This window comes from Lissotriton helveticus, chromosome 5_1 (assembly GCF_964261635.1).
Source record: "Lissotriton helveticus chromosome 5_1, aLisHel1.1, whole genome shotgun sequence".
NCBI lineage: Eukaryota > Metazoa > Chordata > Amphibia > Caudata > Salamandridae > Lissotriton > Lissotriton helveticus.
In genome coordinates this window covers 731,958,836-731,985,616 of record NC_136065.1, presented here as the reverse complement: position 1 = coordinate 731,985,616, position 26,781 = coordinate 731,958,836, and positions in this window count along the sequence as shown.

Genomic DNA, 26,781 nt, shown 5'->3' with positions numbered 1-26,781 from the left:
CCCCAAAAAGTATGACAAAACATTGCATATCCTGACCGGTAAGGTATTAGAGTGGAGCTACTACAATAAAACGCACCTTACGAGGCAAATTGGTGCAGCATTCGCCACCAAATGGGTGAGACAAAGGAACCATGTCGGTGTACTCCAGATACTCACGGGCTACGGTTATAGTGATCAAAAAGGGAATCCCTCATTGGATCCGCACCAATGAAAATGACTTGGACAGATGATATAACATCCTCCAACTCATTATCGGGGGAACATATAACACTGATCACCCGCTATTGCCCGAACACAGATGACCCTGAGTTCCTGGTGAGACTGTTGGTCAGATGCCTCCGACTCGCCTGATAGCATAATATGGGGTGGTGATTTTAATCTTGTCCTAAATAAACAGGTGGACTCTGCCAACCCGACGACCCGCACTCACAGGGCAGCAGCCATGGCCCTCACCAATATCATGAGTGAACACACATTGGTGGACCTGTGGAGACTGCGCCGCCAACAGAAACTAGAAGGCATACACAGATCGCCCACTCATGGATCATGGCCATGGCTAGACTATTGGTTGGGCACAGGCGAAATCAGAAGCTGGATGCTGCACATTGGCACATTCCCTCATACTTTATTGGACCGTTCTCCAATCATTGTAACTCTCTCTCCCATCAGAGAGTCACCGGGCATATTCTTTGCGACTGGCTCCCTTGGTCCTATCAGATCAGGTATTTAGGGAATACGGTCTGAAATGTGAACGTACCATCAAAATAACAAGGGTACAGTACAATCAGGGGGTATACTCTGGGATGCACTGAAATTTTACCTGCATTGAATTTTTTAGTGAAACAACACGCTATTCACAATGCACTGCACTCTATCTATCTAAACAGGAGGGGCACATCAAGACACTGGAAACACAATACGAGAGTGCCCCTTCTCCAAAGCTGAAATCAACAAGTTACTCTCCGAGTACACAAAAATAGCTGACAGGGAGGTAAACACATACACAAATATGCAGAGGCGCATAGATATGGGGAGGCTTAGCGACCAGGGCAAACGTAAGCTTACATGGCACAGAAAGATGGGCAATCATTATTCATACTGCAGCTCCTGAAAGATAAGCAAATAATGCTAAAGCAGAGGACATCCTCTCAGAGCGGATTATAAATCACACCTCGACTCGCTGACGAACAAACAGAGGAAATGGGACCTATTTTGAAAGAATGACACTGGCTCGGGTAGAAGAACCAAGGCGTCTTTTTTTTTTTTTTCAATGAACCTTAAACATTGGACAAGATTTTGGCTGCTATTAATGGACTTCTAACCTGTATATTGCCTGGAAATGATGGATATCTAGAAGAATTCTCGAATGCCGATACCGCTTTACTGGCACCACAACTCTTAAAGGTGTTTCAAGAAGCGCTTGTGATAGGGGAACTCCCTCCTTCCATGTGCAAAACAACCTTGATTTCCCTCCTAAAACCCAACAAGCCAGCATAGTATGTGGAGTCCTATAGAACGCTCTTGTTACTTATCCTTGATGCTCAAATCCTAGCTAAAGTCATAGCAATTGCTGTCAGACTTAAGCTTCCCAGACCAGGCTGGATTTTTACCAGTCCAATCTATATTTTATAATCGGAGGTCCCTCTTTGCACTCAATCAGATTAGCCCAGACTGCAATGCAGTTGTGGTATTTCTGGGCCCACTAACGCATTTGACTCCCTAGCTTGCCCTTATTTGTTCGTGGTCCTTCAATGAATGGGGCTACCTTGACACTTTATCCAACCAATAAGACTCCTATACACAAATTCTATTACTCAACTCTGCCTCAGTGGTCAATTTTCAGACCCAATCACTATACAAAGAAGAACTTGACAGGGCTGCCCAATATCACCCGTACCATATGCGATTGTGATGGAACCACTGTCCTGCTCCGTTCGTCAATTGCACAGCAACAATGGCTTGGCCTTCTCTCTTAGAAATATTATTTCTCTCTATTCGGATCATATAATATCTAAATAATCCAGGCCAGAACCTAAACTCTGTGTTTCGAGAATTCTCAATTTTCAAGACCCTAGCGAGTATCACGATCAACTTTGAATAAATCCACTATCCTCCAATTGACTGATGCTACACAGCAATGTCCCCTGGAATGTCCGTTGCTAAGGGCATCGGACACAGTGCACTATTTAGATATGCAGGTGGGTCTAGCCAGGACCACTGTCACTGGGGAAAACTATGGCAGGTTTATCACAGGTATTAGGGATAAAGCTAAACTATGGCGTAATCCACCTCGATATATGGCAGGATTACTTTAGTAATAAGCATTTGCAATGCATTCTGTCTCGCCTTTGGGACCTTTTATGTATTTAGCTATGCAGCACATTAGCCTGGGGGCTAAAACATCTACTGGGCCAGATGTAGGTAATTCTATTTTACCGATTCATAAATACCGAATTTTACCGATTCTGTATTTATGAATCGGTAAAATAGAAGGGGGGAGATGTAGGAAGAATCGGTAATTGAATTACCGATTCTGTAACAATCGGTATTTACCGAATCGGTAATTAACAATTCGGTAATGCCCATTGATTCCTATGGGCATTAAAGCCCATAGGAATCAATGGGCATTACCGAATCAGTATTTACCGATTCGGTAAATACCGATTCCAGCAAGGGTGCAGGGGTTGTCACTTTGACACCCTCTAGCACCCAAAATACTGGCATGTGTGCCATGTGGCAGACAGACGTGCCCTAAGGGCATGTCTGTCTGTCACATGGCTAGGTGTGCATTCACACATGCGCATGCACACCTGGATTTGGTATTTTACCACCCAATTGGATTGGGTGGTAAAATACCGAATCTGTAAGCCCTTAGGGACTCTGAAGAGTCCCACCTACATCCCGAAATTACCGAATCGGTAAAATTACCGATTCGGTATTTTACAGATTCGGTAATTTTACCGATTCGGTAAATTTACCGAATCGGTAAATGTAGCCCCCTACATAACAAAAACCCATTTACCGGTCGGTAACGGCTGAAATCGGCCGTTACCGATCGGTAAATGGCCACCTACTTCTGGCCCAGCCTGTTCTTTAACATGGAGGTAAAGTAAGCAACAAACTGCATGACACGCCAGGTATGGGAACACATGGAGAGAAATATTGCCTTTCAGCAAGAAATGGTATAGTCCAAAGATCTGTTTTTAATACAAAAACAGGGCCTTCGGTGGTCATATCACTGAAAATACAAGATTTGAAAAAAATGAAATTGTCTTCGGGTGCTCGTGGAAGACAATTTCTATGGACTAGAATCTACAGAATGCTAAAGTGATGTTGGTATTTTACTAACCTCTGCTGTTCGTTTTCTATCAAAAAAGTTAAATAGGGGCAGTTGCCAGAAAAATAATTAAAAAAAGACAGTCCCTTAGCTGAAAGCAATTCTGGTATTTTACTGACCTCTACTGCTCATTTTCTATCAAGACAGTTAAAAAGAGGCATTTGAACAGAAAAAAAAGTCCCTAAGCGGAAGCAGACAAGTCCTAGGGCTGATCTCCAGAGCCCACAAAGTACATACACATACAAGTATATACTAAAATATATATTCTTAAGTATATACTAAAGTATATACAAGAGGTCTCGAATGCTCGACCCAATGGACCTGCAAAGTTGAGGCGGAATTGCTGATCTCAATAGACAGTCTGAGTTGCATCTTGTTCACCGGAAAGTCTTCCTAAAACAGGTTCTATATTGTGCACCTGCATATCCCAAGCTGCTTTGGTTACACTTTTTTTTATATGCTTTTGACATACTCCTATTTTTTGTTAAAGGTCATTGCATAGTGGTTCTAATGTAAATCGCATGTTATGCTCCCTCCCCCTCCTCTCCTGCTTCTCATGACTAACCCAGATCGTCTTCTAATTCTTTCTAGTCTAGTCCATCCTTTTATTCCCTAGCAATCTAAGCTGCCTGTTCTCATGTGACAACATTCTTAGTCAGCTGGCGAGGAGTGACATTGATGGGGTCACCTTATGTTCTAATAAATCCTTGCCACTGGCAAATTTTGATACAAGCAGACTGGTCAGGTAATGTCGCAGGACAGCTTTTACATTTTATTTTTTTTAATAGCTCAGTTCTACCAAATACTAGCATGCTGTTGTGTTTGAACATTGAGTCATTCACAGATGTAGAATGTGCCTTCGTTTAAGATAATTTGCTTAGTAATGAAACAGTTTGCATAGTAGAATATCTATGATCATCTTCCGTTTTATTATTTTCAGTGTAGATACCATTTTTGTACTGCACTCTTTATCAACAGTCTTAACTAGACTGCTGTTATTGTGGATAAGAACTGGTTCACTGCAGTGAAATGTCGGTGAGCATGCAGTGAAAATTGTTCCTGTTTTGCAGGGGGAAATCATTGACGAGAGGAACTCTAGGTAGGTGAGCCAGAATCATGAAGGGGACCAAAAAAATATAGGTGATGGGGATGCCATTGTGTGCAAGTTCTCAACCAGGTGGTGAGGCCAGAGATGAAGAACCCCGCAAAGGGGATAAGCCATTACAGCTTCCGTAGCTGGGTTTGATGTTTACTCTTAACATATACAATTGTGTGCCCACCTTGTGCAGTTCACATTGACACACATTCTACTGAAGACCCTGACCTCTTCGCACAGTGTTCTGAGGGCTTCTTAATATTTTTGCAGCTACCTGACAGGTACGATGGAGTTCCCAATATTTTTGAAAGCAGTCAATGAACAAGGCTACAGGGCTGATCTGTTTGTCATGAAAAGTTACAAGAGAGACTGGTGCCAGAGGCGGTTGGTGCTCTAGGGCGTCTGGGCCCTGCCCCCTTTGTCTCACCCTCGGGGCAGGTGAAAATATAATTATATTTTTTGAAGCTACAGCACTTTCTATGTTAAAAAAAAAGAAATGTTTGTGCGCACACATGATCTTGCTGAGGATGATGCTCTCGCTGGAGTCTAGTTTCCCATAAGAGAAGGTGCCTCGTGTCCCCAATCACTGAGATACTCATGTGAGTGGAGCAGGTAAGTAAAGTAAAAAACACTTCACAGCACCTGAGGTAGCAAGTGAGTGACTCGCTCTGCCATTCTGAAACCAACTTGGTGGATTAGGGGACATTTCAAGATCAGGACACCAGTTTCAGTCGACACTAAGGGGCAGATTTACTACTTCTGGCGCAGATGGGCAGATGCGTGTCGCATACCCCGTCCGAAAGGCGGCGCATTGCTGGAGTTGCGTTGCAAGCGCGACGCAGCTCCAGCAAGGCTCGGTGTGCCCTATCCCTAACATGCTGCGTTAAACCTTACGCCTGCTTCAAGCAGGCGCAGGGTTTTGACGCAGCATAGCCTGAAAAGTGACTGAGTGAAATCTTGTAGATTTCACTCAGCCACTTTTAGGAGGCGTTCCTGCGCCGGAATGCCCCCCCAGCGCAGGAACGCCTACATGTGGTGCAGGGCTTTATAACATGACGCATCTCCCAGATGGGTCACGTTGTATGTACCCCGCACCATGGCAATAGCATTGCACCGCCGGTCCATCACAAAAGTGACGCAACGGAGGCGTAAAAGAGGCGCAAGGGGCCTGTAAATCTGCCCCTAAGAGCTTCGGAGGCAATAGGTCCCCGGCCCTACATTGTACACGGAGACAAACAGTAGATGCAGTATTGTCAGCACGAAAGATTGAAAGTGAAGACATAGTTAATGTAATGTTACAGAAAATTTTCTAATTTAAGCGGGAAACAACAAGACGTTTTGGCTCTCATAATCATCTTGAATAGTAGGGGTTCTTTGTACATTTCCCTTGGATGGAGATTATTTATATATATATATATATATATATTTACTGAAAAAACCATAGGTTAGACACACGTTATAGTTAGGAATTAGCATTTAAAAAACCTTAGAAATTCACTGAAAAAACCATAGGTTTTACACTAGTTATAGTTAGCTGTACATTTTACTCATACAAAACCATTGAAATTCCCCTGTTATATTTAGTTGTACTCACTAGAATTCCCGCGCCCGCAATCCACTGCTGATGATGTCACATATTACATCATTCATGACATGGTCAGTGACATCACTGATGACATCACTGATGACATCTCAAATGACATCACTGATGACATCATCCAGTGAATGTGGTTTGCTTTGATATTTAAATATGTATTATAAATACACTACTTTGCATTGAAGAATGAGTGGATATATAAATATAAATGTGTGGATGGTGGATTTAGTAACAGTGTCATTGATTGTTTCCTTGACTAATTTGTAGAGTCTCACTATATATAATGTGTAGTTACTAAACTGTGCGCAAGTCTTTATTGCTTTGTCTTAATTGCTATGTTAACTCTTTCCATGCTGATGACGGAACCGCTCCGTCATCAGCCGCGGTGGCGCTGTGCTGATGACGGAGCGGTTCCGTCATGGCCCACTCGCCACGCCTGCGCGGCGCGGATTCCGCGCCTGCGCTGGCCATTCGATTGAGCGGGCGGGGCCATGACGGAACCGCTCCGTCATCAGCACAGCTCAACCGCAGCTGGTGACGGAGCGGTTCCGTCACCAGTATGGGCCCGCCGCGCGACCCCCCCTCCCCCTAAGCGCTGCGGCAGAATAGCCGCCGCAGCGACGTGGTTAAAGAATATATTTGTTATTGGTTTCTTAACTGAGTATTTGTATGGGTAAATGAATGTCTATGTGGTTTGGTGGGGGGGTGTGATTGCCAAAAAATGTGTGAATAGTTCTCTCAGTAGGTATATGAGGTTAAGACTACATGTTATAACAGTTGTTTCAGTGAGTGTACATGTTTATGGGTGTGGTGGTGATGAAATATATCTCTCAATGGTACATCTCCATTAAACTTGAAAAAAAAGGCAGTGTATGTGACAGTTATATCTTATTAAGTGTGCCTAAGACTTAGTGATTGTATGAGTCACTATATGGATAACTGTATACTTGTAATCGTGATTTTATAACACACCAAGTGTGAGTTACTATCTATATAAATAGATGAAGTGGTGTTTGTATAAGTGTGTAGGTGAGTAAATGTAAGTATAATCAATTGTTTGCATAAGTCAGAAGGATGTCTTTATAAGTGAATACAATGTGTGGGGGTGTGTAATGTTGAAATAGGCATATGAGTATATTTGATAGTGTTCTGTTGATTATTCACTGCATATAACACTGAATCTACAGGTAAGTGATTAGATGTGTGTATAGTTCTATGAATAACTGAGTGGGTGTTTAAAAATTTCTATTGGTGTGTCAATGGTTTCAAATATGGCACTTTCTATTTTACAGTGAGTGATGAAAGATTATACTAGTGTGTGATGAGGTGTATTTGATTGTCAATTCAAAATACTTTATTCGGTTAAAAAGACAAAAATAACCATAAAAGTAGCATATAGAAAATACAGTTTACACAGGGAGTCATGTATTCATTTTTAAAAATATCTATGTACAATAAGGAGGTCAGTTCATTAAAATCGATTTACGACATTTAAAAATAGATTTAAAAAATTCACCCATTGAGGCTACCATAAAAACAGTTTCCAGTTTCTGGCACTCTAAAAACGCTAAGCGACATCTTCGTAAATTTAAGTCTTTAAGAATCGGGATGATACATTTCTTCCGCGCAAGGGTATAAAATTTACAAAAGAATAAAATATGAATATCAGATTGTGGGGAAACATCATCACATGGGCAAAAGGGTAATTCTTTCAACCAACAATTCATGACGGGGAAAGACAAGACTCTAAAAACAATGTTGAGTCTAAACCGGGTTAAAAGGAAACGTTCGTGATTGGACATATATAGGGACAAGTATGGCTGTAATTTATCTCCGCATAGAATATCCTGATGGGCAGAGACAGTCTTTTTCCTTGCCTCCTCTAAATGTCTTTTGTCCCTGAGATGGGCAATACACAGATTTTTCAAGTCTCTTCTTGATATGTATGCCATAGTTGGTGGGTCCTCAAAATATTGAACACAATTCATTTCACTGAGAAAGTCCTTGACATAACATATCCATTTAGAATCATTAATATTGTCCAATACTAAAATGTCCTTTAAAATAGCCCGATTAACCAAACATTCATCCTTTGTCCACACCCTATGCCAGAGGAGAATGGGTTGAATCTTAATAGTATCAGTAACATAAATCACTCCCAATTCTACATGGCATATCATAGTTGCAGTACTTTCAGGTACAGACAGGATGTGGCGTAAAAATTTATTTTCCATGGTTTGAATTTTGCTAATGTTAGAGTAACCCCACAGCCCTGATCCATAAGTAGCAACTGCCAAGCAAGTTGCCCTATAAATAGTTAAAATCTCTTTTATGGGTTTTTTTCCTAGTTTTCTCATGAAATTTTTTAAGGCCATAATAGTTTTGGAAAACAACAAAGATCTAGCCTGGATTGCACTAGTCCATGAACCACTTTCGTGAAACAGGATTCCCAAATAGGGAAAAGTGGAGGTTTTTTCCAGGGGATTGGAATTTATAAAAATAGGTTTCAAACGCTTGTTTGATCTAGGCCCACAGAACATGGACAGTGTTTTTGAACAATTTATTTTTAGATCTAAACCAAGCATGAAAGTGTTAAAAGAGGAAACCAAAGTTTGTAACGCCATTGGGGTTCGTGCCATCAAAACGGCGTCGTCCGCGTACATCAAGGCCGGGACAGGCCTTCCACCCACCATGGGCATGTCCCGACCCTCCTGCACGAGTCGTTTCTCAAAGCCATTTATGTATAGCAAGAATAAAAATGGGGCTAAAACACACCCTTGGCGTACACCCCGGCCAATCCCAAACTGTCTTGTGCATTCACCATTTTTTCCAAAACGGACACTTGCATTGGCCCCGGAATATAGATCTCGCAAGAAGCAGATAATAGCATTGTCAACCCCCAACTCAGTCATAATTGACCACAATTTACTGTGTGAAACACAGTCAAAAGCTGACGATAAGTCAACAAATGTGAGGTATAGACGTTGTTTTTTAACTGTTACATACTTCTGCTGCAGGATTAACAGATTCAGTCCCTGCTCTATAGTTCCTAAGCCTCTTTGGAACCCAAATTGGAAATCACATAGCACCCCATTCTCTTCTGACCAGATTCGCAATTTATCTAAAACAACTCTCCCTAAAATTTTAATTGAGGAGTCCAATAAGGAAATTGGCCTATAACACATACAATTCTGCCTGTCCCCTTTCTTGAATATCGGGACTATAATTGATGTAAGCCAGGTAGGAACTAAGCCCTTAGCCAGAGCAACATTAAAAAGCTGGACAAGCAAAGGCCCCCATAGTTCAGTGTTGGCCTTGTAGAGGTCTGCTGGTATGCCATCTGGTCCAGCCGCCTTACCCCCTTTGATTGCCTTCAAGCTCGCCAGAACTTCGGGCAGGGTTACGACCAGGACTTTAGTTGAATCTATGTTTGGGCACATAAAGTCCTGACTTATGTCTCGGACTGGTTCCACAGCCTTATAAAGCGAGGAAAAGTGCGCCACCCACTCATCTTCAGGGATGGCGATTTCCATCCGGGCCTTTTTTTCATACAGTAGCGGGGTATTAATTACCCTCCAAAAAGCTGCCGGATCCTTTGATTGTGATGCCTCGCATAGATCATCCCAGGCCTCTGTCCTTATTGCCACCTTCCTATCCTTCAATGCTTTGTTATAGTCCCTCCTCAGGATTCTAATTTGAATTACATCCCGTGGTCTTTTATGGATCGCTTGTCTAAGCTTTGATAGGGCACTGGCACATTTATTATCGAACCATTTTCTATTGTGCTTTAGGGAGTTTTTCTTTGCAACCCACAACGCCTCCTTGATTGCAATAGAAATGGTATAAAAATTATTTAAAATTTCGTTACTGTCAGCGTGCTCGTTCAGGCAGGTCAAAAAATTACTCCTGCATTTATTCACTAATTTGGATAAAAAATCTGCCGGGACCACTCGACTCCATTTAAGACTATATCCATTTTGGGCACCTAAAATCACGTCCGGCGCCTTGGTATTGGGGCCTGCCACATGATCCACAAGAGAAAATAAATTCTCCATTTTTAATACCTGTGGGTAGTGGTCACTTAGTGGTAAGTGCATGATACTAGAACTAATCAATCTGCCCGCCGAGCTAGTTGTACAGAGGCTAAAATCAATAATGGTCGAGGCCCCCCTCCCCACAAAAGTTGGGACAAATGGCATTGTGTGGTGGGCTAACTCATTCGTAAAACCCAGATCAAAATTAAAAATCATCTCGTTTAATGAATCACCGAGAAGGGTATGTTCAAAATGCGTCAGGCTAATGTCCTGCTCCAACATCAGACCGCAAATACCCTTCTGACCCTTTTTGCACAAAGAGCAATTAAAATCACCCCCCCATAAAACCATGACTTCACCCTTTTTTTCATCAAGAACATTCTGTATATCTGCACTTATGTTAACAAAAACATCCTTAATTACGCTACTTGAACAGTTATTGTAAAAGTTAAAAAGAGCAATCGTTGGACCCTTCCTTGTATCAATGACAATTTTCTGGTAATAACTGGAACCAGGAAAAAAAGTAATTTTATCAGTAACTAGGAGGTTCGATATATACACGGACAGTCCCCCCTTTGGTCTTCCGTGTACTCCCGCCACTGCAGGTGTAAAATAAGTTCTGTAACCATTTAGATGTATTGCTGCGGTGGTCCAGGTTTCTTGTAAGGCTAATATACCCACTTCAGCAATAACATTACACCAGGACGGATTTAGGATTTTCTGCTTTAAACCTGCCACATTCCAAAAAACAACCTTACAATACTCTTCTGTAAGTGGCACTTCGACAGTAGCTCCAGTGACACTACTGAGGCTCCCTGATATAGACTCATCCTCCCCATCGGTTTCTAGTGGCTCAACATATGACTCCTGAGTCTCGGCATGCCCCAGGGGTTTTATAGGCCCCAAATCTAAAGATTTAGAAGGCATTAAGGCATCATTTTTTATCGTTGGGAGTCAATCCACCGCTTCCAAGCAATCAAACCGATTAAAACACGGAAAGATCGGAGGAAATTGTGGATTGCCTAACCAACCTTGGTCAAAACTCTGTGGTCGATAGTGAGGGGACCTCGATCTATATTTCACTACGTTCCAACCATCCTCGCCTCTCCCTCCACCTTGCATGTTATGGTATTTGATTGTCACATGGATGATGTCATCAGTGATGTCATTTGAGATGTCATCAGTGATGTCATCAGTGATGTCACTGACCATGTCATGAATGATGTAATATGTGACATCATCAGCAGTGGATTGCGGGTGCGCGAGTTATAGTGAGTACAACTAACTATAACGGGGGAATTTCAATGGTTTTGTATGAGTAAAATGTACAGCTAACTATAACTAGTGTAAAACCTATGGTTTTTTCAGTGAATTTCTAAGGTTTTTTAAATGCTAATTCATAACTATAACGTGTGTCTAACCTATGGTTTTTTCAGTGAAGTTCAAAGGTTTTATAAATGCTAATTCCTAACTATAAAGTGTGTCAAACCTACGTTTTTTTCAGTGAATTTCTAAGGTTTTTTCAATGCTAATTCCTAACTATAACGTGTGTGAAACCTATGTTTTTTTCAGTGAATTTGCAAGATTTTTTAAAAGCTAATTCCTAACTATGACATGTGGGAAACCTATGGTTTTTTAAGGGAATTTCAAAGGTTTTTAAAATGCTAATTCCTTACTATGACATGTGTGAAACCTATGGTTTTTTAAGTAAATTTCTAAGGTTTTTAAAATGCTAATTTCTGTATCAATTATTATATTTCTTATAAATTTATGTTTCAACAAACTACCTATATATATAGTAATACATTGACTGTATCCTGTAATATGCAATGGCTCAGCTTTTTTTTTGTTGGTTTGGATGAAGTTGAACAGTATAGTCGACAGCTTCAATCAACATATAAACAGTAAAATATGTAAATATTTATTTATTTATTTATTTTCCAACGTGTGCGCACCTCACAATTTTTTTATTTAAAAAAAATGTTTTTTTGCCCTTCGGGGTCCTTTAGGGACCCGCTGAGAAAGTCTAGGGGGTTAGGAAGTCTCTACCCTGCCCCCTTTTCACGTTACCAACTTTTGTTTTTCACTCATTTCTGCCTCGAGGGTGCAAGCAACGTGCGCGCACCTCGCGATTTTTTTTTCAAAATAAAGAAATGGGTTTTTTGCCCTTTGGGGTCCATCAGGGACCCCTTGAGAAGACCTAGGGGGTCAGAGAGTCTCTACCATAACCCCTTTTCAAGTTCTCCACTTTTGTTTTTCACTCTCTTGAGCCTCGAGGGTGCGAGCACCGTGCGCACACCTCGCGATTTATTTTTTTTAATTTCTTTTGGCCTTCGGGGTCCTTCAGGGACCCCCTGAGAAAGCCTAGGGGGTCAGGGACTCTACCCTGCCCCCTTTTCATGTTCTTCACTTTTATTTTGCCCTCTTTTCAGCCTCACACTGACAAAATGGCGGCCAACACTTCCTGGTTACCACCGAATCGAATGTTCACAGACGTCTAACAGCAAATCAGAATTCCGCTCGCGCGCGCTAGGTGCGCGTGCGGGTGTGCGCACGGTGCGCGCTTATAGATATATACATTTTTTCACATTTGATTTTCTCAACAACTACTGGAGGGATTTACACCATTTAAACAAAAGGGCGATCTGCGAATCAGACTCTACCATTTTGCCAAATTTCTTGTAATTCCGTTCAGCCGTTCAGGCTGTAGCCGTGTCTAATCGTCCTATGGAAAATAACATGGGGAAAACACGTTTTGGGCCCCCCCTTTTTTCTCAGCCCCCACTTGACGAATCCCCCCAAAACTTTCAGGGAAGGAGCGGAGCGGACCATCTTCTTTGAGAAATTCACGAAGATTCATCAACCGGCGCCAAAGTTATTCCCAATAGAATGTTTCGGATTTCCTATGGAAACTAGGTCCTAACCATAACTACCTACTGGCGACCGCCAATAGGTAATATGTATATGTGTGTATATATATATATATATATATGTATATATATATATATTTTTTATTTTTTTAATGTAGCAAACAGTAAAAAAGTGGGCTGTGCTCGTCCTTGTAAAGAGCAGCGAATCTTGCATAGAAGCTGCACTTCGTGAATCAAAGGTTAGTGTAAACTCTAGTGTTTTCAATCCTCTACAGTTATGGAGCACGGTTTGCTTTCTTTTACCTTTATTAGCGCTAGACATATGCCCCATTTATGCATACATCCAATTATGAGTATGAAACCCGTGTATGACCACGCAGTAGCGTGTCGCATAGTTTGAACCTTTAAAGTGGGTATACATCTTGTTGTTGGTGTGTATAAATATATATGTATAAAAGCGGTTACTTTTTTACAATATAAATTTTGATTTGAACACGAATTGCTGCTCACAGACACACAGTTCACCACACAATATATCAAATAATATTTCTCAGAGACCAGCATTGTTCTATTGTTACCTAATTAGGGTCTAGAGATGAAGGGAACATGTAATAAATTTTGCAGTTTCTCTACAGCATTGGTGATTTCAGAAACAATGTCCTTTTGCACACCTGAACAGAGTAGTGAATCAATGTGGATAACTGTTCAGTAAACAGCGTAGATCCTAAGTGGGGTCAAATTATGTTTTACCAGATGGCTTAATTTGTCTCAGCGGGCCTTTAAACAACATAGCGGTAATGAGTTCTAATGTATGTGTGTTTGGGATGTACGCAGTGTGGGAATGTTCGCATGGAGTATGTTTGAAGAAAGGGTTTACACTTTGTTTTAGACAGAAACGATCGCTTCAGCAAGTGACATTAGATTGTATCTCTGGCCGAGAGAGGTATTTGTATGTATGAGATACGAGTTCATTTTAAACGTGAATCATCGCAGGTTTCACCAGGCAACAAAGCGCCATGGGCAAACCAGCCTGCAGTGTTGAAAGAGCAGACCACATTTCCCTAAAAAAAGGCCAAGTCCACGGGAGCCTGTGGATTGTACACATCGGGTCGCTCCCCCCTCTCAAAATAAGGCCTTGCACTCACCCCGCCAGAAGGGAAAGAAGAGACACGAAAAAGGAGGTCCATCACGTCCCGTCTCCCGTAGACAAAAGATTTGAGATGCAAATGCAGCGCTGTGGATGGTAGAGCATTAGCTGGGAATTGCTGTCGGGTTAATGGTGCCCACTACTTGCCAGGATAGAGCCGGGGCGAAGCCTGGGAAAAGAAGCCTCCAGGCGCAGGCTGCACCCGATCACGTTTATTCCACGGTGCTATAGTCGCTGTTCCCAGTATCTAAAGAAACTGAAAGGTTTGTCAGGCGCTACTATCGTGTGTGGTCTACCTGAGGAGAACCAACTTTCAGGGAAGGAGCGGAGCGGACCATCTTCTTTGAGAAATTCACGAAGATTCATCAACCGGCGCCAAAGTTATTCCCAATAGAATGTTTCGGATTTCCTATGGAAACTAGGTGCTAATTATAACTATCTACTGGCAACCGCCAATAGGTAATATGTATATGTATGTATGTATATATATATATATATTCACTGAAAAAACCATAGGTTATAGACCATATATAGTTAGGGATTAGCATTTACAAAACCTTATTTTACTCACACAAAACCATTGAAATTCCATATATAGTTAGTTGTACTAACTATATATCACGCACCCGCAATCCACTGCTGATGATGTCACATATTACATCATTCATGACATGGTCAGTGACATCACTGATGACATCACTGATGACATCTCAAATGACATCACTGATGACATCACTGATGACATCATCCAGTGACTGTGTGTTTCTGTAAAGTTTAAATATGTTTTACATATTGAAGAATGAGTAGATGTAGAAGTGTCTGGATGAAGGATTTAGTAGGTGCGTGACTGACTGTATGAGTGAGTGATTAAATGTGTCTCACTGAGTGCATGGGTTAGTGACTAAACTGTCTTAATTTGTGCATCATTATGTCTGTTGTTCTGTAAACTGCTGCATGTGTTGATCAGTAGCTATATGAGTAACTATATAGGTCATTGATTGGTTGCCCAAGCATTTGTATGGGAGACTGAGTGTGTGTGTGAGTGGCTGGGAAGTGTATGACTCTGTGCATAGATGTATGGGTTCAAAAGTGCATGTTGGAAACAGCTGTATGGGCGGTTGACTGTGTGCATGACTGTATTGGTGAGTGAATAGATATCTCAGTGCTACATGTCAAATTAAGTACATATGTAAAATACAGTACATGTGAGAGTTGACATATATAAATAACTGTGCATAAGAGCCAGTGAATGTGTGAGTGGCTGTATGGATCATTGTGAACTTGTATCCAGGATTGTATAAGTGAGTAAATATGTTTTAGTATTTGTTTGAATAAGTAAGTAAGGTGTGTTTAACTGTATAGTTAAGGAAATGGAGGTGTGATTGATTGTTTGCATGACTGTCTAGGTGTGTGTGTAACTTCATGGATGAGTGACAATCTGTGAGTCTGTGTTTACACTGAGTGTATCTAAGGTTATATTAGAGTCTGAAGAGGTTCATCGTATTATCACAACAGTGATGTCATCAGTAATGTCATTTGAGATGTCATCAGTGATGTCATCAGTGATGTCATTTGAGATGTCATCAGTGATGTCATCAGTGATGTCATTTGAGATGTCATCAGTGATGTCATCAGTGATGTCACTGACCATGTCATGAATGATGTAATATGTGACATCATCAGCAGTGGATTGCGGGTGCGTGATATATAGTTAGTACAACTAACTATATATGGAATTTCAATGGTTTTGTGTGAGTAAAATAAGGTTTTTTAAATGCTAATCCCTAACTATATATGGTCTATAACCTATGGTTTTTTCAGTGAATTTTTAAGGTTTTGTAAATGCTAATTCCTAACTATATATGGTCTATAACCTATGGTTTTTTCAGTGAATTTCATTGGTTTTTTAATAGCTAATATCAAAACCTTTACAATGTATTATTCTTTAAAAAGAAAAATATTTTTTACATGTTTTTTATACAATTTTTTTTGTATTTTTTTTGTTTCGCTCCCAGTACGCGTACCGGTTAGCTTCCCGTTAGCTCAATCCGGAGGCGCGACCCGGTACGCGAACTGGTAAACGTTCCTTTAGCGCACCTCTCGCGTTACAAAACAACATCGCGACGCTTCGCGTCAGCATGACGTTTCGCGTTCTCGCGTAATACGTCATATTACGTGCTACGTTCGCGTACCCGGAAGCGCAGCGGTACGCGAACCGGAAGCGATCCGCGGCGCGGCGCCGACCGCGTAATGTAAACATAGCAGGTCATGTGACTCGATAATAACACTTTTCATTGGTTCATTTCACTTTTGGTTTCCTAATGATGTAATACAAGGTCATGTGATCTAAAATGGACACTTTTCATTGGTTTAGAACTTTTGTTTTTCCCAAATGATGAAAACCCCTCCTTCTTTCATCACTCTGACTTTCATCTTGGTGAGAGAAAGACCCTTTATTGAGACTTTGTGATGGCTTCATTAGTAGCTTCAGCTGGTGCTAGCCCACCACCTCCACCAAATCCAAGAAAGAGAGGACCACCTGCAGAAGTAATTCTGCAAGAAGAGGAAGAACAGGAAGAGGAGGAAGAGGAGGAAGAGCATGAGTTTTTGCCAGAGGAGCCCAGGAGGTACAATCGACAGGAGAATTATATCTGGCAATTCTACAGAATTCCTGAGGGGCAAAAGAAAGTGAATGCTCGTTACGTGTTTTGCCGCATATGCGGTGACAGATTGTCAAGGGGCACTGATAAAAAATATAGTTATGGCAATCATACTATGCATCGGCATATGAGTAGGTGGCACCCAAATAATTATAGTGCTGCCCAGCTACGTGACCAACAACAAAATCCCCTCCAAATGGCAAGAAGATCGGTGGTTCCAGAGGTGTCGGGACCAGAGGCGAGGGAGGTGATTGCAAACATCCAAATGTTGTTTGGGCACGTAAAACAAGTGTGCGTGGAATGTGGCGCTTTCATCTGCTACAGAGAAAGTAGCATCACTTTGATTTTGCGAGCAATTCAAAATCATATTAATGTTTGCACAAGACGCACCAAAAAATAAATTCTTTTTTTTTTTTGCTCCTGTTGAGCCCTTTATAATGGATCGTTTTTGTTTCCCCCCCCCCCCAAAAAAACCAAAAATTTTTTAAAAACGTTCAGAAAATACAAAAAAAGTAAAAAAATGTTCAAAAAATACTAAAAAAAATATAAAACAACAAAAACATAAAAAAAAAGTTCTTTTCAGAACTAACTCCCCATTATAAAAAAATTGGTAGAATATTTGGAACTCTGCCAACCTGTATTTCTCTTAGTTCGCTCCCGGAGCGCTACCCGGTACGCGTACCGGAAGCTAACCAAAAAAATATTTTTTAAAAAAGAACAGTAACTATAAGGGAAGGAAATACACAGTTATGTTAAAAGAAAGACAGCTCTAGGGAGTAAACTAAGGATACTGTTACCTACAATCCACTGTTGATGATGTCACATATTACATCATTCATGACATGGTCAGTAACATCAACAGCAGTGGACTGTAGGTAACAGTATCGTTAGTTTACTCCCTATAGCTGTCTTTCTTTTAACATAACTGTCTATTTCCTTCCCTTATAGTTACTGTTCTTTTTTAAAAAACATTTTTTTGATCAGTCATAAACAGTGACATTAATAGAAACAGAGAGAGTGAACAAGAGTGAAGAACTATGGTCCTCCTCAGCCACCCTCAGAAAACCAAGGGGGTCAAGATACATCTACCGTGCCCCCTTCTACCTATTCTGAACATTATTTGCCCTCCATCTTGTATCTTGATTCGAACGAAACACAAAATGGTGGACTGCCATAACGCTGCTGGTTTGCGAACCGGGCAACTTCCCAGGAAGCGGTCCCCAAAAAAAAAAAGTTGGGAAAGTAATTCACAGACACTAAGAGTAATAGAGATGGAGTGAGTGAACAAGACTGAGGAACTATGAGAACAGAGGGACTGAGAAAAAGAGTGGAAGGAGTTGAGTAAATAGGTAATAGAGAAAGGAATGAGGAAAGTAGCAAAGGCAGGAAACTGAGGATTAAAGAAGTGAAGCAGTGGATCTAATAGTAGGTGAATGTGATAGAAATGTAACGAAAAGAGTACAACTATTTACCTTGTAATTGCCGTTAAATTAATCACATTTTATTTCTATACTTTCAATCTGTGAAAGAGAGAACCAACATTTGAAAAAAATTAAAATATGTATTTAAAAATTACAAACGACAAGGGAAAATATTGAAGGACAAATAGTTTTTCAACAACTTTGACACTGACAGAAGCTTCTGCTTCTCCAGGTCCTCTACACAATGCTAAAGATATACATTTTAAACTAACAGTATCTTGATGCAGATGAAGTGAGGCCTATCTTAAAACATGGTGCATCTTTTGCATTGCTCTTGTTTCAGAAAAGTGTCGCTTCAGTATGCCAATAACATGTCTCCTATCCAGAGATTTGTTTGAGGTGAGGCCTACTCAGAGTTCAAGATGAGATTTACACTTGTTGAAGTGTACAGAGGAGATAATATCTGTGAAAGTCTACTAATGAAGTGAGTCATGTCCACTGCACTCTTCAACAAAGTAGAAACCTCCTATGTTTCCCTGGACAGACCTAAACTTGATCTGCACAATGTGATTCGTAATGATAGGAAACTCAGGTGATGTAATTGAAATATGTGCAATTTATTTTGCTCATTTCACAATCACATCACTTGTGTTTCCTTTGCTTAGGTATCTCATTGTGCAGATGTAGTCCAGCATATGAAAGAATACGTAGAAGTGCAGCACTGCATACAATAAATTTAACACTTACAGAAAACTCACCTTCTCCATGCCTCCTACACAGTTCTACATATACATCATAAATGCAAACAGTACAGAATTAATTATACATGTTAAATGGTTTATTTTTGCTGTTCTCAGAATGTATCAAAATTCACTAAAAACAGTGACTTGAAGGTATTCATCATGTAACAGCGGGGAAAAAAAAACACAATCAAAATGATTGTGTTTAAAAAACCCATACAACATCAGAAAATAAAATTCAGAACTCCTTAAAGTTAACTTACTTTCCATGACGTCCAAGGATGTCCTATGAACAGCTTACACTCTTTTGTGCTGTTATTACTTTCAGCCCGCCACTTTCTGAAAGAAAACCTCCATCGTTTTTAAAAACACGTTACATGCAATAAATGACTTCTTGCTCTCTACCACTATTTTCCACAAGGCCAAATCTAGTCAGAGATATTTATAACTCTTGGATTTCTTGTAAGCCAATCCCATCATTTGGCATTTCCGCAACTTTCAGAATTAAAATGTTGAAGATCATTTTCACAATCCTGGAATAGTAATATCTTCCCCTTCTTGGTCAGTCATGTTCTACATTTCCTATGACACTGATACTGCTTAATATGAAGCAGACTTACACTACCTCTATGAGTACTACAATTATTTAATTCTCTACATCACTTTTAATCACAAAGCAATGTAAAACAGTAGACAGCATTGCAGACTTACATTCCCTCTACTCCATGTTTTGATTGGCTGCTTCAATTAGCTTATGAAAAGAAACAGTTTTTCTGAACTCATTTAAAGTGCACATACATCTCCATGATGTCCAATCCTTTGATTAGAAGTTATGTCTCTGAACTACACTTATCCTCAAGGCCAAATTGTGTAGGAGCCATTAGAACTTCTTGAAATTCCACAGATCATATCCCGAGATTATTTTCCTAAAATTTTGGTTTTAAAAACACCAGGTAAGAGTTTTTAAGGTCATACGGCAATTTTTTTTTGAAAATTAAAACAGAATCATTGCAGAATGACCAGCCATTTCTAGACTTTAAATAAGCTGTGTAATGTCCTGATGATATTGAAGGGCCGTCATGATATATAATTGCTGTAGTTACAAAAGTCCTTCCTGATATTGACAACTGCGAAGCTACAAAATTTTTTATTAAAGTTGTCAATTTTGTTCCATCAGGCCTACATCGTTGGAACATTAAAATGACGTACTGGCCATATGTTCGTATAAATAATGTGGACATCATTTCAGATTTACATTGGCTACACTCCATGCTGTGATTAGCAGCTTTTACTAGCTTATTAAAGGAGACTGATTTACTGTCTGGCAAAGTTAAATATATAAATCTTTCTGAGTCTACACTAGTAGTACTTGATACCATACAGTTCTCGCAGTCATGCTGCCATTGATAAGAAAGCCCAAACAGCTGATCTACATCTACACCTTCAGCATGTAATACATCAAGCATATACATTAAAAACTCCTGACAATCTTGCTGAATATTTTGAGAGAATTGTGTTTGCCCTGAACATCTGTCTAACAGGTTTCGAATTTCAGACACACTTTCTATTTTTGTTCTATCTGTGCTACATTTCTCTAACACAGAATTCAACAAACTGCAAAATCTTTGATCAGAATTGACCACAATCTCTTCTTTTACATTTTTTAGAGAAAACAAAACATTAATTACTACATTAGCATAGCAGTTGACACCAGAACTGTTTTCAAACTGAAAACCAACAACATCTTCAACAGAATCCTCTTTGTTTCTGCTTGTAATTTTAGGTTCATTCACTTTTTGTCTTTTTGCTACAACCTCCCCAGTATTGTTCTCATTTCTTCGTTTCCGGCCTACCAGACGTTTCTCAAACAAAGGAAACTGAGGCAAATGTGGCGCATACTCTCTTCTTAACCTATTGTATTCCTTAACACAATCTAGATCTGCACAAATGTTTCTGACATCACACTCAATCAAGTACAATCCCGATAAAGTTCTAACTCGTGACAATGCCACATATGCCATACCCTCCTTGAACACAGAACTGCCAATATTCACCAATGCAGTGTCTACACTTAAACCTTGCGATTTATGAATTGTCACCGCATATGCCAAGCAAACAGGGAACTGCTTACGGCGAACATATAAGTCTTTTACAAGCAAAAATCTAGCAGAACAACGAGCAATTAGCTGTACTTCCTCAATGCCATCAAATTTAATTTTTAAAAATTCAATTCCATCTCTATTTCTGTATTTCACAAAATCAACAACATTACCCATTGATCCATTTACCAGACCTCTTTCAACATGTAAATTCCTTCTTAAAATTATACGGCAGTTCAAGCACACATTCAGAGTCTTTTCAAAACCTGCAGTTTTAGATATAGTCTTCTCTAATGAATCCAATTTTGATTTCAGATTCTCAGACAAAATAATTGTTGATCCCATATGCTCTACTCTATCAATAGCTTCCACTTTCACAATCTCTTGCTTTTCTAAATGCAACATTTTGTTGTTAAATTTGGCACATTCTGCAAGAGTTGGCATCAAACATATTCCAGATTTCTTATCAGTAATTTTCTGAAAAATATTCTCAGGCACAACATCTTGTTCTGGATATAAATTTGACAGTAATCGTGCATGTAAAGCTTCTTTCCCATGCTCGGTCACTTTTCCAATTCTAACATCTTGTAGAATAGTCTTGTAAACTTCATCCTTTGCCTGACGCATATTTTCATGCAGTTCAGCATAATTGAAGTTTAACCATATATTGACGTTGCCAATGCTGCCTAGGCACTTCCTGGTATCTTCATGCGTGAGCATTTTGAACACAGGTTGCCCTTTCACTGGTGTCAGCTGCAGAAGATCTCCGAAAACAATGATGTGTTTGCCACCAAATAACACATCATACTCTGTTTTGAGAACTTCTTGCATCCTCAAATGCACAAAGGCAAGCATGACATTGGAAACCATGCTTACTTCGTCAATGATAAGAAGTTTCATTTTCCTCAAGATTCTTGAAACTTCAAAACAAGCATCTCCAGATAGCTTGTGATATTCTAATTTGTTGTCATGCTCCACTGGCAGCATCAGTAAACGATGTAAAGTAATCCCTTTAATATTATGTGCTGCCAGTCCAGTTGGAGCAGTGACAACACAAGACAGCGATGACTCTGTCCTTTCCTGCAAATAGCATGAAATTGCTTTAATGAGGAAACTTTTTCCAGTTCCCGCTTCTCCACTCACGTACAGTCGGACAGGCTTCAACGACGTACATGAGCACTCTTTCTTATCATGACTTAATCCATGATCAATTTGCATGGTAACTTCGTCATATATTTTCCTCTGCTCAACGTTGAGTTGCCTTTCCAACTCTTCTAAGTTAACCGCATCCTCTTGAGCATGTGCCATGGCTCTTTCCACCTCATTCATAGCAGTGGCAGCTTCATTTTCAATAAGAGGTCCTCCTAGTGGATCCTGACTCAATGAAGCAGAACTCTGACTGTCCTGAGAACTGTCTCTGGCAATCTCGGCTGCAATCGTTGCTTCCTGCTCAATTTCCGCATTCAACATTTCTACATATTTGGGAAAAGCAGGACATTCTATGGTCTCCTTGGCGGCATTGAAAGAGTCTTCATAACAGAGGAAATCTCCAAGCAGTTCCTCTTCTGCACGCCAAGGCTTGAAAAGTTGCAAAAGTGCTAAATAGAAAAACTCCTTTTTTTCAGGAGATTCGCCACTCAATTTTCGATGGTTTATCAAGTGGCATTTTCTTTGCTTCACCAGACATCCCTCACTTCCTATTACAGCATACACTCCTTTCTCAGTATCTTCTTTGATGTTCCTCTTGAACATGTAATTTTGCAGAACCTCATACAGACAAACATTCTCTAGGTGACTGCTTCGATTTGGATAATATGTATCCAACATGTTTGTCTTCAAAATGTCGGTACTGTTTGGCTCCTTTTCCGCCAAATACTCAATTTCCCGCACAGGTTTGAGAACTCGATTACGCGTTGCAGCAAGACCAAGACTCGCCCAAACGATACTCCTGGACTTGGCATAGAGACTTGCTGAAGACAACCGGTCAGAACATTCGTACGCTCCGATATCTCGATGCGACAACATCTTCAGACTGAAACTGTACAACTTCTTGCTGAGGCTCTTTTCATGGGAAATGTCCTCCCACATATCCTTCAATTCTGTCTTCTCTTTTTTGGTGATGTAAGACGTCACATACCGAGCCACAGCCATACAGTTATCAGCCACAAACTGTATATCCATGTTAGCATTCCACATGGACAAAATCACCGGGTTGTAGTCGTTGATGTACTTGGACTCTTCGTTCCTCTTCAAATTGTAAGTGTTTTTAGGTGATTTCTTCATGACATTGTGTCGCAGCGAAGACATCAAACTGTTTACTCTTCCTTTAGAAATCACCGGTCGTGGAAAGCCGAAACGACATTTAGTGTAGAACTTGTCCTTGTTTCGGAATTTACGACGGCAGTACTTTCCACATCGATGGCTTTGGAAACGCAGAACTTTTTCTCTTAGGCTTTTCTTCTCCTTTGCGTTTGGAACAGCACACGTAGAATACTGTTGGATGAAACTCATCACTGAGTCATCTGGATCCGTTCCAAATTTAGGTGCATCCTTGATCCACAGCAACATATGTATATGAGGAGCACCTCTTGCTTGGTACTCCTTTCTCCAGAAGAAATCCAACACCTCTCCAAGAGGTGGATTCTTCTTATTCATGATGAAAGACATCATAGCTTCAAATCTATGATTGAAGTACCTACATACATTGACTGGATCCAAAGAGCACAGTTCTCCGGGTGTCTTGAATTCGATGTTTTCTACGTTAGCATTTGCCTCTCGTAGAAATTCAAGTAAGTCTTCCCAGCCATACTCGGCACAGCTCAGAGTGAGGAACCATGTGGGAGTACCTAAGTTCCTCAGCATACATTTTAAATCACCATGACGACGGTACCAGTACTCATTAGTACCACGCTGACACGCCATGAGATTAATCAGGTGAGAATCCAAAATACTATCTTGGACATTCACTTTATCCATAAAATCACTTGCCGAGATGTTTTGCATGTGTATACCACTTTTCAAGATGTGGTTCACTGCATATGACAGTCCAGACAGATCGCTTTCAAACAGGAGATGAAACAAATAAGGAATGCATTGTCGAAACCTAGCATCTCCTGCATACAATCGCAAAGTCCGGTATTCAGAAGCAGGAATTTGATGAGGTCGCTCATCATATCTTCCTCCCTGACCTGTTGGAAAAAGCTGTGGGAAACACCGAGCTTCCAAACTTTCCTCCCAAACACTAATGGGACTCCCTTTGGCTTGTTTCATTTGAAACAACTCAATAGCATTCCCCATGACTTCCTTTGAATGCAAAGGATGAACACTATAATGTTCATATATTTCCTCACTAGTAGAGGGTTCTACTTTCTCAATTTGACCAGCACACAAATCGCTATCCTCTTCCTCACTTACTTCCTCTTCTGCAACATATACATTCTTATAGTATTTATTATTTTTTTTCAAATACAATGTTGCCTTTTTAACTTTCCTAACATCTACTAAATCTTGCCATATTTTCTTATTCTTTGTCGGAACCCCATTAACTAAGATAACCAGAGGTTCCTCTTCCACTTTTTCTACTCCAATTGTGTTAATGTTTTTCTTCAAATCTAGAGGCAAATAAACAACTCTTCCCTTTAATCCTCTCTGTAAATCTGATGGAGGCAATTTCCCTGTCTTTGGCTCCATTCTTACAATAGCCTGAAAGGGATGGATACTTTGAATCAAAATAGATTCATAAGTATTTAAATCCTTCAATTCAGAAGGAATCTCAACCAATTCCAGATTATTATGAACTGCTCTAGCAGGCATCTGGTTTTGTTTTAATTTGTTACAACAATAAGTACACACACGTTGATCCAATCCCAAATCAAAACAATTTTCTACCATCAAGTATGTTGCAAAATCCTTCCATTCACTATTATTTTCCCTTTCACTTTTTGCATATAAATCCACTAACTTAGTCTGATTCTTATAATAAGTGCGTCGACAACACACACAAGTGAAATTAGGCCTCTCACTTGATTTCATGTCAAACGTCGCAATTTCCCTCTGGAAATTATCTGTACTGGAAACATGTACAGTATCTTCCAAATGACCCTCTATTTCTTGCTCAATTTCAACATTCTCCTCTTTACTTCCAAAGTAACAAAACTCAATTTCTTCACATATATTCCTCACATCTATTTCAGAACCATGCAAAAGAGCAGCGCATAATTGTTTCAGCATAATTGCTGGACTCTTAGCATAATACAACAGTCTAACTAACTTCCTCACTTTGTTATGATGCACTGCTAGCATCCTGAAATGATGAAAAACACTCTGGCATACTCTCCTGGAAAGACAAGCCAGTGAATGACCATGCAAACCTGTCACTTCTCTCACTCTGCAAGGATCTAATTCTTGCAACAACCTCATTTTCTGCTTCAAACTTTTCTTGTTAAATGACCGTACAAAATCACAAAGCAAATTGATGGAATCCTGTCGCACACTGCAAATACTACTACACTTCCAGGTGTACACAGGACCCTTAGCACGTCTTCCTAAAACCTCATTACCTAACAACTCTTCTGCCTCTGTTGTCACAAGTTTTTCTTTTTCAACTGGACAACCATCTTTCACTTCATAAGCACGACCACTGATGTCAACTGCATGCACCAAATCATTATCCTGGAAATAACTCTCTTCATTAAAAAATGCCTCACAGCTTGAACTATGTATCCATTCTCCAGAAAAAACTTCACAAAAATTACTACGATTAACTATTCTCTTCCATCTACTATTTCTTTTGAAATCAAAAATTGCCTTGTTTAGCTTCCTAATTCTATTGATTATCAAAATAAATAACTTACGTTTAATTTCAAAAGCCTGATCAATAACTTTCTCAACTTTTTTTTTTCTCCTATAAAAAACTAATTTCTGTTGACCTTTCTTAATATTTTTTAACAAATTGCCAATTATCCTGTTACGGAACATTCGTTTACGAATCTCCGTAAACTGTTGTTTCCTTCTACTATCATGCACAGATTTATCTCTTGCTCTAGCAGTAACATTTTCATTTGTCCTTTTCTTTCCATTTGATTTACTTGTGTTGTTATGGATTGAAACATTTTCTGTACTAATATTTTTTTTATTAGAAATATTTTTTATGAAATATTTAGAGCTCTTACCCGGTGCTTTCTTCATCGCTTGAGAAATCTTTTTGTTAGAGGACTGCTGCATTTTTTTTTTCTCCTGCTGTCTTTGACGTTTTGCAGCCTTCATCTCTCTTATTTTTGTAGGCATAGTTGAATCTGAGGAAAAATATAATAAAAATGTTATTAAACATTATTATCAAACAGTAAATCAGTAATAGTGATCAAAAACATAACACACTACTTGACATTTTAAATAGAAGATTTTTTAGTCCTTGCAAATTTACAATACAGAAATAGCAGAAAAGAAATGAGATTTATATTTATGTTACCTATGCTATTTTATATGTGAATCTGATCTAATTTTATGAGCATATTTTAATATTTTATTGAAGACACTACACATAACCTGTTTTTGAAGGTGTCTTTATTTTTAAATTAAACGGTTTACCTTTTTACTTTTTATTGATTATAAATTTTAAAAATAAATGTTTATAATTCCAAAGGCTCAAGCAGGTCAGCTTCCCATCCTATATCATATAATTCGGACAAATCTGCATCCTCATCACGCTCTTCTTCATCCTCAGGATTTAAATCATCCAATGGATCAACATCCACTGATGTTTCAATTACAAGTTCAATGAT